Raw genomic sequence first — 5,530 nt, 5'->3', positions numbered from 1 at the left:
TGGAGTTCTCCTTCGAGTTATGACAATAAAACAAATCATTACACTCATTTGGCTGCCTCGATTGAAAATATGTTCGAGGTCAACAAGAACAATGGACTTTTTAGGAAGTCGGATACCCCGTCTTCGTGGCAAAGAAAGGATAAGAAGAAGTATTGTGAATACCATGAGTTGTCCGCATATAATACTCATGAATGCTGTCAGCTAAAAGACAAAATCGAGGCTCTAATCAGGGAAGGGTATCTCGGCGAATGGGTGGTGAAAGAGGTGAAAAGATACAGAAGATGGTAGTCGAACCCTGCGGGGATCAAACAATGAAGTTCTTGAAGAGAATAAATTTGTCAGAGATGGGAGTATCTGAGCGATATTTGGTATGGAGATCTGCAATCAAGCACTTGAGAGATATGCCAAAGAAGCAAGGTATAGACCTCTGATTAATATCTACAGTCTAGAAACAAGGCCGTAAAAGATATTCAAAGGGGAATCCATGGATATCATTTTCAAAGAAGAAGATGCAAGATGGGTGTACCATCCACATAATGATGCCTTGGTGATATCTCTTCAGATTGGAACGAAGAATGTATATAGAGCATTTGTGGACAATGGGAGCTCGACCAACATACTATACTACAACACCTATGAAAATATGGGATTGCTTGATCGAGATATGTCAATAGAAGATGCTTTGGTTTACGGTTTTCCAAGGAGAAGTCATCAGAGTCATGGGTTCGATCCGACTACCATGTACTTTGGGAGAAAGTTCCATCTCGGTAACGAAGATGCTGGAGTTCAAAGTTCTCAACTAGGAGTCCGCACATAATGTTCTGCTCGGACTACCTTTTTAAGAAAATGAAAGTTATCATCTACATCCATCAATTGAAAATCAAGTTTCCTACTCCAAACGGAGTTGGACACGTAAAAGGTTTGCAATATGATTCTCGGGAATGCTATCGCCAAGCTATGAATGGTTTCCGAAGGAAAGGAGGCGAAACTGGAAATATTTCAGATGATGAGTCAGAAAACATGGTTATGTAGCTAAGTGAAGAAATATGTGTCTGTTAATTTGTTGCACATGAATGTAAGTATTTCTAAGAACCAACTCCTACAATTCTATTTTTAGAAGATGTTCCAAGAATTGAGTTTTTGAAAGATAAAGTGCTCATCGAAAGTGACAGGGTCCAAAGAGAATTTAATGGAGAAAGACTTGAAGGAAGAATTGAAAATTTACAGAGTCTAGAGCAAACTATTAATGAAGTGGATGCCCCTAATGTAGAGGGCGCGCCCTCACCAAAAGTTAGTTTGAGCGAATTTGATGCCCCTCTTGAAGATGGCGCGCCTTCCCAAGTAGAAGCTTTGATAAAAAAACTCACATGACAAGATTCTTGACTTGGATCCACGCATCCCTTTGCCTGTGGAAAAGATGGGGCCCGCTGAAAATACTATTTCTATTCCGGTGGATGATAAAGATCCAAGTAAAAGTTTGAAGATCGGTTCTCAGTTAGAGCCAAAGTTAGGAGAAGGGCTCATAAAATTTGTCTTTGAAAATCTTAATGTATTCGCATGGAGCCATTCAAATATGGTTGGAAATTAATTCAGAAGTCTTGTGCCACCGGTTGAATATAAATCCCAATCAAAAGGGAATCTGATAGAAGCGTCGTGCAGCGGGCAAGTAGAGAGCTGTGACATTAGCAGAAGAAGTTGATAGACTCCTGGAGGTTGGTTTGATCAAAAAATACTTTTATCCAAAATGGTTGGCAAATCCGGTGTTGGTGAAGAAGCCTAACGGGAAATGGAGAAAGTGTGTGGATTTCACTGATTTAAACAAGGTGTGCCCGAAGGATAGTTTCCTTTTACCAAGAATTGATCAATTGGTGGCTTCCACTACTAGACATGCTCTGCTAAGTTTCATGGATGCTTACTTTTATAAACAAATCCCTATGTATGTCCCCGAATAAGAACACACCTCCTTCATCACTGATAGAGGGTTATATTGTTATATCGGGATCCCTTTTCGTCTTATCAATGATGGGGGCTACGTACCAGAGACTGGTGAACAAGATGTTCAAAAGACGAATATGGAAAATGATGGATGTATACGTAGACAATATGCTGGTTAAGTCTAAGGAAGTCGGAGATCATGTGAAACATCTCGAGATGTTTCGTATTATGAGAAAATATTGAATGAAGTTGAACCTGCAAAAGTGTGTGTTTGGGGTAGAGTCTGGAAAGTTTCTAGGATTTATGTTAAATCACAAAGGAATAGAAGCAAATCCAGCGAAGATCAAAGCATTGTTAGATATGAAATCTCCCACAAATGTTAAGCAAGTACGGTTGGGAAGTTCTCCAATGTTGGCAAAGCCTATTGATGGGGAAATTTTGATTTTATACTTGGTCGTTTCAGAGTATTCCATCAGCACGGATTTACTCAAAGAAAAATAAGGCCAAAAATAGCAGGTTTACTATGTAACTAAGAGATTGCTAGATGATGAGACTAGGTATACAAGCATGGAAAAGCTGGTCTATATATGCCTTAATCCTTGCAGCTCGAATCTAAGGCCATAATTTCAGTCCCACATGATCGAGGTTCGCACTGCTTACTCTTTAAGACAATTTTTGCACAAACCAGAGTCATCAGGATGGATGTTAAAGTGGGTGATAGAGTTAGGGTAGTTCGACTTAGAATACTCTCTGTGGACAGCAATTAAAGGTCAAGCTCTACCGATTTCTTGTCGAGTTTGATTCCGAGATCGAAAGAGCTATTGTGTTGGATGAACCTTCTTCACAAAAAATACTCCTGAAAATGTGAAGGGAGAGTTCCCACACCCCTGGTGGATTCTCCATGTTAATAGAGCTGTCAATAATGATAGTGCTGGAGTCGAGGTAGTTTTGGTTACTCTAGAAGGACATTATTCGATGAGTGTCATACAATTCAGGTTCCGCGCCATGAATAATGACGCTGATTATGAAGCTCTGATCAGTGGCTTAAAAAAGGCATTAAAAGTGGGAATTGTAAATTTGATAGCACGAAGTGATTCAAAATTGGTTGTCAACCAAGTTAATGGGGGGTCCAAGCTCGGGGACCTTAGATTGAGCTGTATATGAGGTGTGTACAACGCTTATAGGAGATTTTGTGATGTTAGGTTGGAATGCGTGTTGTTGAGTGGCATTTATGACACTTTATTATGCTCTTATAAGCTTTAGATTGATGCATTTGTACTCAAGTTTGTAAATGTTTTAACGTGTTTTCTAGTGTTTTTGCATTTCAGGCATTAATCTGTGAATCAGGTAAATTAGCATTGTTTTGGTGCTAATATGGTGTCTAGGTGGTGTTGGAATAAAAGCTCGGTGAAGCCGGCTCGAAGATGCAAGATAAAGAAAAAGAAAAGAAGTTATTTTTGGCAGAAGCCCAGCGCGCCCGTGCGCACCCAACCCGACAGTACCCATTTTGGGAACGTCCAGTGCCAAAAGGCACTGAATGGATAAATCGCCAATCCCTAAAACGGACTATGTAATGTACTTTATCTTCTGGGTTGCGGGAGGGCATTTTACCAGAGGTTTCTAATCTACCCTTGTGTGATTCCTGTTGAAGCATATACTCGGGGGGGGGGGGGTGCAGGGCGGACGATTTTTAAGCAGACCCCCCATTTAAAAGAAAAGAAGTTATTTCTGGCAGAAGCCTAGCGCGCCCGCGCTAATGAAACGCGCGGCCGTGCCGTATCAGGATAATAAAATCTTGATTCTATTATAATTCTATTTTCTGGACTCCTGGGTTGATTGGGCTGCTATATATTGATAACTCAAGATCATTTTTTAAGAAGGAGACTTACCAGAGCACAAGGAGAAGACAACAAGAGACCTATAACACAATTCAACAAAGGCGAAGACGATCTAATTTATTCTTGTGAATCTTTGTTTTGAGTTGTAATCTTGGATGCTCGTTTCTTGTTTTGTTGAACCTATACTCTTGTTTGTACTTGGTTTTATTTATTCGCTATAAATACTACGTTTTATATACCATACTTTCATTGGAACCCACGTTGATGATGAGTCAGATTATGGGCTAATCGTTATCATGGGGTTCTAACGGATTTATTTATGGATTTTTTTAGTTAAATTATTTGATGCCTTAGTATGTGGTGATTGTATGATATCCTAGTGTTGGTTGTGCATATTCGTCTTATGAGCATCGCGGACTTATAAGATAGTGTGTTAATTCTTAATGAAGCAAAAGTGAATTTAAGAATTTAGAACTTGCCATGCTAGCATAGGTTCATGTATTGGCATGCATGATTCGTAGGTAATTTTAACCATCTTATTTGCCCTGTGTAATCAAGATAGATAACTTGTGATTAAACCATTATATTGTCAAATTCTATAGACATATAGGGTCTCAATATAATTGGTGTCTATTCAGCTTCTATCTCTTTTATGGATGTCTGGTAGTATGGTACTCGTGCAACAAAAGTTGGCATTTATCAGTTTCGTGTTATCTGATTAGTGTCATCACCATTGCATGCTAAGGTTAAGAACAATAAGGCTATTGAATGAAGTATTTAATGAAGTTAGAACCCATGTCTGTCATACTTATTAATTCAATCAATCTTATTCTCGTAGTTATAATTATTAGTTTAATTCTTAGTTATAAATAACCTCACTGCGTTATCGTCTTAGCATTGAATAATAACCATACATTGTTGCTTAAGTGCGTGAATTAATTAGTTAACCAATACAGTCTCTGTGGGAACGAACTAGAAAAGATTTTATACTACTTGTGAACTCGTATACTTGCGTGTATTATTAGCGCGTGTTTAGCGACTAACAAGTTTTTGGCGCCGCTGCCGGGGACTCGGTCTTAGTTGATAGTTTATGTGCTTTCCATCAGTGGTCGTTAAATTTCATTGACTCGGACATTGTTACTTATCTTTTTCCTTGTCTTATTTCAGGTACTCTAGCGAGGGTGTATGTGTACTCGTAAGAGAACACTGGATAAAGTCGAGGAAGAAGTTGTGGTAGTTCGTAATGAAGTTTTTGAGGAAGAAAAGAAGGTAGAAGAAGAAGAGAAAGTCGAAGAACTCTTCCAGCAGGATCTATCACCACTTGGGAGGATCTTGCGCAAAAGTTTCTCACTAAATTCTTCCCCATGGCGAAGACTGCTGCAATCAGGAATACTCTTACCCAGTTTGCTCAGCAAACAGGGGAATCTCTGTGTGAAGCTTGGGATCGATATAAGGAGATGTTAAGGAAGTGCCCACACCATGGTATGCCTGATTGGATGATTATTAATTACTTCTACAATGGATTGGGTGCTAATTCTATACCCATGCTTGATGTAACATTAGGAGGAGCCTTGTGGGCTAAGAGCTACGATGAAGCTTATGAACTTATTGAACTGATGGCTGCTAATGAGTACCAGAATCCTTCCCAGAGACTGACTCAGGGGAAAGTCGCAGGAATTCTGGAGTTGGACGCAGCTACTGCCATCGCTGCCCAACTTAAGGCTTTGACGATGAAGGTGGACACTTTGGCTAATTAT

General features: G+C 39.5%; 1 non-coding gene across 1 annotated transcript; it reads right to left on the bottom strand.

Annotated features, from left to right (window-relative positions):
- Positions 1-5,152: 5,152 nt before the first annotated feature.
- On the bottom strand, positions 5,153-5,259 carry LOC141688416 (small nucleolar RNA R71). Its single transcript, XR_012561860.1, has one exon. It is a non-coding gene; the product is annotated as a small nucleolar RNA R71 (small nucleolar RNA).
- Between the last annotated feature and the right edge of the window lie 271 nt (positions 5,260-5,530).

Source organism: Apium graveolens, chromosome 9 (genome assembly GCF_009905375.1).
Source record: "Apium graveolens cultivar Ventura chromosome 9, ASM990537v1, whole genome shotgun sequence".
In the NCBI taxonomy this organism is placed as follows: Eukaryota; Viridiplantae; Streptophyta; class Magnoliopsida; order Apiales; family Apiaceae; genus Apium; species Apium graveolens.
The sequence above is the reverse complement of the archived record's forward strand: the minus strand, read 5'-3'. Positions and strand labels throughout refer to the sequence as shown.